Below are 10803 nucleotides of genomic sequence, written 5' to 3' on the forward strand. Positions count from 1 at the left end.
CCTCGGAGTATGACGGCTACAATGCTGAGTTTAGCATTTAAATAGCGGCTCCTGATAGGAAGAAGAGGGGATCTTGGTAAAAGGCCTACTGAAAAAACAAACAAATCGTCACGTCTAAAATCTGCATTACAGAGCTCATTAAGGCCTGGCACAGTGCAGTGAGCTGGAGAGGAAAGAGGAGAAAACCATGTGTGTCTTACTGATGGAACCTGTGAATGTCACACCTCCGCAAGCACAGAAAATGAGAGAAAGAAAGAAAGGAAGCGAGTTAGAGAGAGTGAGAGATACTGTAGCCTGCACGTTTTACAGTATTTGCAAAAGCAATGGCCGTAATTTCTAAACCCAATCAATTGTTTTAACCAGTTAATAGATTTAATTAAGTTCATTTAAGAGGAGTCAGCCTATTAGCAGCTAAGACAGATACAAGGCAGGCAATAGAAAAGAGGTCAGTTCTTGGAAAATGATTTGCCGCCTTTAGCACTCTTAAGCGTAAGCCATTTTCAGCATTGTCAAATAGCTGCCATTCAGGTTAACCGTCCCCTATTTTCAATCTTCGCCTGTCTCGACAAGACTAATTTAATAAGGCAGCCACTTGTGAAAGCTTCTTCTAATAGATAAACGTTGGAGGTAATGAAGGGCTCACCTTTAGAGCGCAACACATGTTAGATGTGATGTGACAGAAAGGCTGTTGATTCCAAGTCAGTTGCTGTTCTGACATACAAACGGGGCTCACCTTTGTAAGGTTTCAGGTGTAACAATTGCATTTTAATACAAGAGTGATTTCTCTAAATTAAATTATTATTCAGTGTAGTGCTGCACAATATTGGATAAAATTGACATTGCAGTATGTTTTTCTTTCTCCGATATATATGAATACAATTTAAACAGATATTTGGAAATTGTTTATAATTTTAGATTGAATGAAATTATTTTGTAGGAGAGTGCATCTGCGTAAAATAAAATACACAAATAACAAGCCCAGATGAATCCAATAAAACAAAGTTAAAACAGTGCTTTGTGGATTTTAGCGGAGTCTAATATTTTTCAGGTAAAAATATTCAATAATTCAATATAAAATCACATTGTGGTCTAGAAATCAAAGTATAAAAAAATAATTACAATTAAATAATCTTTGTTAAAGCGACAATCTTGCTTGAAATGATTCCGCAGTCACAGGTGTGATGATAAACTTTCTCTCAATTATGGTTAAACCTTTAATTTAATCCACAAATGACACGTGTTCAGAACTGTTGTTTATGGTCAACCATAATCCTTATTCGACATTGGGGATAAGCACATTGTGATATTGATGCTAAAATGATACAGTATGTTGAGCAGTCCTAATTCAGTGTAAACAACATGACTTTGTAATAACTGACACTGTAAAAACCATTGCGATGTCCTGACATACTGTGGGTATCCCCTATTGTTGACCAAAATGTTATTTCTAAATGTACTTTTGAAATGTTGCCATGTCCACTTATTATAAGTGGTGCTTATTAAGCACTTTTCTTAGCTTAAAGGATAAGTTCACCCAAAAGTGAAACTTAAATTAGTAATTAATCCTCACACTTTTGTCATTCTAATTCCCTGAAAACATGAGAAAATGAATGAACATATTTTAGATGAAATCTGAGAGCTCCCACATCCTATATCCGCTTGTTAAGTCGTGACTCGTGATGTAAAGAATACTGTTTCCAGGTCCAAGGCCCTACTCATCTGAATTGAGAAAATAGCCATATCATACATTAAAGTAGATGTTATATAAAATCATGGTGCACACGACAGTATTTTAACAATTTCTAAAAACATGAATCAATTTCTGGCCATTGGATATTAGGCATGGATATATTTATTGCGATCATGATTTTCGAAAGTATGACATGGCTTTGTAAACATTTAATATAACCATTTGTTGAGTCTCGACCATACAGTTTGATACAGAGATTGGACCCGAAAGCCACTTTGCGTGACATCACACTTAAGCAATGGTCGCAAGATGTTTGAAGTCCAGAAAAGGAACTTTGTATTACAGTTGAACCACGGAAGTCACAATGAATGTTTTGACAATGTCTTTGGTTCCTTTTCTGACTGTTTTGTGAGCATTGCTCTCTATTGAGGTTGAGGGAGCTCTCGCTTTTCATCCAAAATATCTTAATTTATGTTACAAAGATTAATAAATGTCTCAGTGGATTAGGCATGGGACGATAACCGATTTCAATGTTTACCTCGGTTTGGAAAAGTCAAGGTATTAAAACCGCTAATGTTTTCTGTTTTACTGTTAGCTTATATATAAGTTTAATCTCTTAATGTTTTGTTACAACCGTTGTTTTAGGGCAAACAACAGTATGTCCACATCTAAAGCTACTGGTCAGTCTTTGCTGGCCAGCAATCATCCGAAAAACAAATTGCTTATAAATCAACATCCAAGCGTGCTATAGAGCTGAACAGTGCAGAGGCTTAATTTATATCCAAAGAAATAAAAGATATGCAAAGATAACTTTTCAACTAGTAAAAAAAAAAAAAAAAAAAAAAAAAAATCTGTGTTTTTTAAACTAATGAAGACAGAAGTAAATCATTCATTTTCATTATTTAGCGTGACATTTTTACTGTTCCAAATATTTTAAATGTTTCTTAAAATAAAATATATTGTGTTGTATTGGGAAAAAATTGCTATTTTTAATCCAAATTATCCAATTTTAAAAGAACATATTTTAGAGCAGTAATCACAATTCCGTGAACCCGTGATATTTTTATCCAAGGTTATCATACTGTCAGAATCTTACACCGCCCCATGCCTACAATGGATTGAAATGACATGAGAGTAAAGTAATTACAGACAGCTTTTTCACTTTGGGGTGAGCTAATCCTTTAAAGATACAATTCACCCAAAATTAATCAACTATTAAATTAAAATAAATTACCAATCTAATACAAACCCTGAAGTCATCCCAAATTTAGGTGACATTTTCTTAGCCAGAAGACCTTCAAAGATTTATAATGTTTCATGAATCCAAGTCAACAGCAATTTGAGAGTCAAAAACACGATTCATTTAAGAGCAATTCCAACAATGCTATCCAAAAGGAAGAGTTAGCTCACTGTAAAACAAAAATCATTAACTATTTCATTTGACATTTTTGCATTTTTGAGGGAAAAGCTTTGTTATGGACGTGATATCTCTCCATTATGGAAGTGACATATTTGAAATAGCTCAATTGAAGATTTACCTACAACACAATATTTCAGTAGATTTAAGACTTTTTAAGGCCTAAAATTTAGCATTTGAGATTTAAGACATTTTAAGACTTTTTAAGACCCCGCAGATACCCTGAGTTAATATTATAGGCAGGTGTGGGTTGTTATATTTTGGTGGCTTAATTAGGATAGGACTTAAGATAAACTTTATTTGTCCTCGAGGGGACATTTTGGCAAAAAGGTGATACAACGTTGCTCTAAGCAGACAATAAAATAAATAAAACAATTAAGAACAAACAATTAAGAACATACATTGTTTACAGAATAAGATCATTATTAATATATAAATATGAAATATATAAAGCACAGAACACAGTCAGGTGCTATACAGGTGCATTGTTCTTGGTAGAGTTCAACTGTTTTATCGAGGTAGGAACAAATGAAAGCTTCAATCTATTGCTTTTACACATTGACCGTCTTTTTCCTGATGGTAACAACTGATATTCACTGAAAATGAGGATGTTTGGAATCAGCACTAATATTTATTGCTCTTCTCATGACCGCCTGTTCATATAGAGTCTGTATGGGTTCGTATTGTTTTATTCCTATGATTTTCATGGCTGTGTTTTGAATATGAACCAATCATTCATAGGATGAAGCATTTGAGATTTTATTAATAATGAGCTTGTTTTTATTTATGGTTTCTTAGATAGTTCTGGCAATGCTAATCAGTCAAAATGAAGCTTGCTTCCTTGCAAGAGATGCATGTTTAAATATGTAATTAACAAGTTTGGTTTTGTACACTAAAACATTTATAAATGCAGTTGTCGCTACATCAATTTTTTTCAGCTTATTTAGGTTGTGGAATGGATTTGTAGGTAAATTATTGAACAGGATTAAGCATTATATAGGTGAAGTGAGTACTGAATTTAGATGCAGTAGGTATATGGCCTTTTCGTCTTCATTAGGTCTGATAAGGACTTTGTGTTGCTTTTCGTTTCGTAACTAAGTGGTCGTCTGCTTACAAGCAGAATGTGGAACCAGGCCAGAGGGAATTCGGGTAATTGTGTTGCAACCGCAACATTGACCAGAAACAATCAAAATAATTGGTTATCAACAGCATTCCTAGAACCGAAAATTACAGAGTGCATTTCCAGTAAATCACAAATCCCTGATGTTTCAGGAACAGAATCCAGACTGACATTCAAATTACTGTGAAGTCAGTCACACAGAACTTCTGGATCTTTTTAGAGGTCGGGTCATCAATCTTCATTCAACACTTCAAATGACTTATTTTTCATATTTAATGACTCGAGCACTCGTTAGGGCCCGAATCAAATGTAAAGTAAGATTATCTTGCTGTCTCCGAGGATCTAACAGATTGCATGCTCGCAAGAGGCGATATCCTGGGCGATGCTACTGTATGCTGGATAGGAGGGCCAAATTTTTATAGCGTGCTCTCTGGGGAAGAAAGAACAGTAATTACTATGCCTTAATAACTGCTCATCAAACACAACTACAACTACTAAAGCTTTAATGATCCATGATGGCTTGGTAGGGGCAGGAACTGAAGTGCTTAGTCACTCATTAGACAGGGACAGACAGTGCACGCACATATACACTGTTAAGCTCTACCTTTTTTCCTCCCTCTCTCTCTCTCTCTCTCATCAGGAAGGCAACATTAAATGACCACTCTGCCTGTTCAGAGAACATATCCAGGTTTCATAATCAAACCTGCCATCAATATTAACCTTTCAAGACAAAGGTCAAAGGATACTTTTTGTTATGCATAAAAATATTGGTTGATAATAATAACCATCATCTGATCTACAGTACTAAGAGACAAAGAATATCATAATGGTGTCTTTATTCTTGCTGTGAATACATTTATTGCACTCAACACTATCAATTTTCATCTGGTTGACGGGGTAGAGGTGCTCACGTGCACCGTAAATCACAGCGAACAACTGAAATAAATATATTATGCTGGAAACACTAGGCGCGCAATACGATAATAAAGCCTTCAGATGATGTGGAGTCAGTTTAGAAAAAATATAAATACTGAAAATATTGTGCGTGATGTTTGTCGTTTAAGACAAAAGGAGAAAGACAGCCTCATTACCGTTCATTTTAGTTGTAGGTTCATTGAAAGTGAAATCTGTCCTTTTGTCAAATATCACCTTTCGTGTGTTAACGATACTTAACGTTAACGTTAAATGAATAAAAACATATTTGTTAATATATTTTAAAGGTGCACATGATTAAATAATTTCTATTTCTGAAATAAATGTCCTATTTAGCTTTTCGATATTACAAAACAACACATACATCATTGCTAAAAACAAAATAAACAAAATGTCGGCATAAAAAAACTAAACTCGACAGTCACTTTGTTTATAAACTGGCAAACACAATAATATCTTACACAAAACTGTCCAAAATTGAGTAAATTGTATAAAATTGCTTTCGTTAATTTGTGTTAAAATTTAAAAGATGACCACACATATATTTAGCTAATATAAACTTTCTTACCTTGAACTTCACCTCAGTTTACACAGAACAACGACAAACAAACAAACGAACTGTCATTTACCTCAGAAATGGGACCGCTGACCCCTCCTAGAGCTGTCATTGCGCTTTGCACAGCCTCGGAATCCGGTAACGGGCTCACATTTCAGACAACAGCACCGGACTGAACTCCGCTCACGACACAAAATAAAAAGTACATCCACCGAGAAACCGTTACGGAGGATTCGCGCCCTTCCGCGAGACCCCGCGAACTCAACTCAGCATCTCTCGGCGAGCGCGCGCAGATCGATGAAACTTTCAACAGCGCGCGCGTCTTCCTGTAGTCCTTTATTTTTTATTATGTATAAATCTCGTATCTGCCCGTCTGTGTGGTATATTTCTTATCGAACTGTTATAAAATTAAAACCTCTGTGGTGTCACTTGTCATCGGTCTCCTCAGTTTTATTGTTCTGTATAGACATAACGGGCTCCGTAATACATCCGTACACAAATCCCTGGTAATCACAAATGGCCTACAATTCCCAGGAAGTACGTCAGCTTTGTGTGTATTTAGGGTGTGCGATTCGCTGGCTCCATCTGCTGGATTCAGTCATTTTTTTAATAATATCATCAAATGAATGAGAATGAGAGTAGATTTATGACAAGAACAAATACAGCTTTTTTGTTAGAAAAATCTGGTTATTTAATAGTTATTTAATAGTCAATAAATGTTCTGAAGAAAGGCTTACACACAGCATAACATATATATTTTTGTATAACGTATTGAGACAAGGACAAAATTAATGAATTCATTCATTTTCTTTTCGGCTTAGTCCTTTTGTTAATCAGGAGTCGCCACAGAGGAATGAATCTCTAACTTATCCAGCATATGTTTTACACAGCAGATGCCTTTCCAGCTGTAACCCATCACTGGAAAACAAGGACAAAATAAGTTTAAATAAATAAAAAAAATATTAGACTGCGTCTTAGATTAACATTTCCACATTTCAAATATCAACAATTAAACCTCAAAGACACTGACTTTTATACTTCGAATACTAGGTTAGATACTCACCAGGGGCAGACTTGGGGATTTAGAGGCCCTCCAGGTATGGGGCCCTAGCATTGAAACTCAAAACACTCTCTTTCTCTTTCTCTAGATGTTTGCTTTCATTCTAGATTCTTTTTTTCTTTTTTTAAAAAGAAATATATTTACTACGTTTAAAATATATATTAAGTGGAACCTTCTTAATTTATAAAATAAAATGCAATATATTTGCCAATATAAAGCTAGCTCAAAAACTATGTACAGTTAATTGTCCATATGTGATTAGATTTTAATATTTGCATGCAGTTCTGAAGAAACGTTCTACTATTCAAGGGGCCCCCTAGTTTAGAAAAGAAGTAATAATGTTACAATCTTAATGATTATAGTCAGATTGTACTACATTTGATGAAAAAAAAATACAAAATAGCTTTAGGATAATTAATAGGCTTCTTGGCATTGGTCGGGGACCCCTATTTTCCAGTGGCCCTACCTCGCTTACTGGTTAAGTCCGCCCCTGATACTCACAATAGGCCTACAGACTATTTCACTGTGGTCATGTCATTGGCCCATGAACATTTTCTTGCTTGTTATCAAACTATTTGATAACTGTAACAAGAAGCAATTCACTCATAACTTCATGTTAAAAGAGCTATCATAACATTAATCATCAATATGTGGCACTTTTTGGATTCTCGAAAGCTGTAGAAATTAAAAAGGTAAATTAGGAAAGATGTTGGGACCGTTGTTTTTGTTTACGTTCCTCAAAATATTGAGCAAAACTAAATCTTTGTAGAAAGTACTATAGTATAAATCCAAGATCACACAAAAAGTGCTCAGGGGTAGCTTAAATAATGTGATGTGGTGTTCTTTGGGTAATAAGCATGTTGTATTATTTGAGAAATATGTTACATAACACTCATCATCTTTTTTCTTTTTCTTTTTTTTCCATTAGGTGTTTCTTTCTCCCTCTCTCAATGCTGATTTAATGATGATTGTTGAGTTGACCTTGTGTTCAATATATTATCTTAGTATTGTTTAGATATTGATGAGTCATGTTGAGACCATAGCATTCATAAGAAACTCCAGATGCACCTGACCACTGTTACCCTGATGAAGGCAGTTGTTTGCTGAAACATGTAGGCACAGTTTTAAGGAATAGCAATGTCAATAAAGGCTTTTTTATATTTTATCGACATTTTTCAAGTGCTTTGGACTGATTCTTGCTGTTTACACTGTGGTACATAATTTTATAAGATACTATTTTGATTGAGCTGTTCAAAATAAACATTTTACCTCAAAAACCTCAATCAAATATTGTGCCAGGAATATGTGCAAACATATTCAATGCTACTTAGTGGCACTGTGTAGTTCTTTAAATTACAAAATTAATTGAAATGACATTTTGACAGTCAACATTTTGCCATCATTTGTGTTAAATATAATACAGAATGTTATATACTTTTTTTGCCACAGATTGAGAATAAATGGTGACTATACATAAAGATGGACAAGAAAATAATGCAATAATTTTCATTTATCGCTGCGTATGAATTAGATTACAGTTGGATCCCCTAGTGAGGGTTGAATATGATCAGTGGAGTTTTTGCTTTGACGGACATAAATTAGATGAACAGTTATGCCACTGTTTGTATTCTCAAAGCAGCAGCATGCTGGTCACAAATGAAAACAAAATTTTCCTTAAGGTTTCTATCTGTGCTGACCAAGCTTTACTCTGGCTATAGGCTGATTTTGTAAGTCCCTGGAGCTCCCATATTTTTATTATTTATTTCTAATTTATTTTTGTTTCCTTGTTTGTTGGAAAACTATAGACTACAAAAAACAAATGCACAGACATTGTACCTGAAAATAAGTAATTATTAATATATACAGTTGAAGTCAGAATTATTAGCCCCCCTTTTTGATTTTTTTTCTTCTTTTTTAAATATTTTCCAAATTATGTTTAATAGGGCGAGGAAATTTTCACAGTATGTTTGATAATATTTTTTCCTCTGGAGAAATTATTTTTGTTTTATTTCGGCTAGAATAAAAGCAGTTTTTAATTTTTTAACCACCAGTCAAAATTATAAGCCCCTTTAAGCAATTTTTTTTCGATAGTCTACAAAACAAACCATCGTTATACAATAACTTGCCTAATTACCCTGTCCTGCCTAGTTAACCTAATTAACCTAGTTAAGCCTTTAAATGTCGCTTTAAGCTGTATAGAAGTGTCTTGAAAAATATCTAGTCAAATATTATTTACTGTCATCATGGCAAAGATAAAATAAGTCAGTTATTAGAGATGAGTTATTAAAACTGTTATGCTTACAAATGTGTTGAAGAAGTCTTCTCTCCATTAAACAGGAATTGGAAAAATAAACAGAGGGGCTAATAATTCAGGGGGGTTAATAAATCTGACTTCAACTTTACAAAATAAGATAAAAGTCAAATAAAGCAAATATGTTACACAATTGTGACCTTTAACAAAGTAAATGAAATGAAAGAAAAGTTTTCTGTTTTAAGACTGAAGCTTATCCTAACAAATATGAACTATGAGTTCTTTATTTAACTTTCCAACTTGTTTAGCCCTCATTGGGTAATTGGGACCAGCATCATTGCACTTTAGCCTTTTTGGCTAATGAAAATAAAATACATTTTTAAAAAAGCACATATCTTAAATAATAAAAACACACGTATATGTTCATTTATTATGTAATGCAGGGCAAATTTTTTTAGATGTTACTATCATAAATATTTATTCTTGATAGATTGTTATTAGATTTTTCTACTCACTATAGTCCTGTATTTATTTACGTGATATTTACAAATGTATGTATTCACCTTTAGTTAAATTGTATAATTCATTTGAATCAAATGTACATTTTCGATATTGAGTGATTTTCTGATCATTGTAAAAACTTATTAATATATTAATTATTGAAAAATCCCCATGGACTCCCTTGTGACTCCACTTAGAAAACTCATGATCAGCAACATTTACAAATCCCAACACACTTTAATTATTACAAATAAACAAGATTTAATTTGTTTGTTTATTGCATAAACCATCAGGAACAAACATACAACACAATATAAGAGGTGAAACATAAAAACTATTATAACAATGGTAATAATAATAATTTAATTCAATTTAATCCACAAAGCATAGCATTTAAAGCATTTCTACATCCAATGTTTTTAAATATTGACAGGGGAATAAAAAAAGTGAAATTATAACTGACACAAATCTCAGATTTGTTGCTTTTCAACAAATTTTGCCTGTAAAATAAAGCAATTAACAATAAATTCAAGAGTTTTGTTGGATTTGTTTTCATAATAAAAAAAAGTATGTCACACTTTATTTTGATGGTCTGTTTGTTGAATTTAAGCTACATTGCAATTAATCCTTATTAGACTATAAGTAGACTGTTAGACTGAGGTTGGGGTTAGGTTTAATGTGTTGACCATAGACTGTAAGGTGTTGACATGTTGCTTAGTGTCTTAAAGTCAGTTAAATGTCTGTTGAAGGAGCAGTATCAACAGATACTCAAATGGACCATTGAAAACAAGTGTTACCAATATTTTTTAATGTAAAATAATAACTAAGTTTTGTCATTTTAAAAATATATTTGGCTAGATCCTTCCAAAAATTGTTTACAACGTTACATTCAAAAAATAAACGACAAAGGCTCTCTTTATCTGCATTGCAGAAACCACAGATATCCTCCTTTTTAATGTACTTTGATAATGACGATTTTACTGGATAAATTGTTTTTTGTATTTTAAAACGAATTTCCCTCATTTTAATATTAATAGTGTATTTGAAGGGAGTTAACCAGGCCCTTTTACTCTTATTATTAACTTACAAATAAACAAGCGAATTAAAAATAAACATGTAATGCAACGCAAACACGCTAGTGTAAGCACTAGATGGCGCAAACACGCAACAAACCCGAACCTTGCCCCAACGTTCAGCGCATGCGCAGCGCCGTTCTTTGTTGTCACGGTCCAAATTTATCCCGGAATAAGGACAGCACGCATGTGCCGTGAACCC

At 33.6% G+C, this 10803-nt stretch overlaps 1 protein-coding gene across 2 annotated transcripts in view; it reads right to left on the bottom strand.

Annotated features, from left to right (window-relative positions):
- Positions 1 to 6237, bottom strand: part of furinb (furin (paired basic amino acid cleaving enzyme) b) — a 161119-nt gene extending 154882 nt beyond the window's left edge. The window contains exon 1 of one of the 2 annotated variants that reach the window (XM_087310973.2): positions 5729 to 5908. The gene's annotated coding sequence lies outside the window, so the exon portion shown is untranslated. 2 annotated transcript variants of the gene reach the window in all.
- Positions 6238 to 10803: the final 4566 nt, after the last annotated feature.

Source organism: Danio rerio, chromosome 25 (assembly GCF_052040795.2).
Source record: "Danio rerio strain M-AB ecotype USA chromosome 25, GRCz13ab, whole genome shotgun sequence".
Lineage (NCBI taxonomy): Eukaryota > Metazoa > Chordata > Actinopteri > Cypriniformes > Danionidae > Danio > Danio rerio.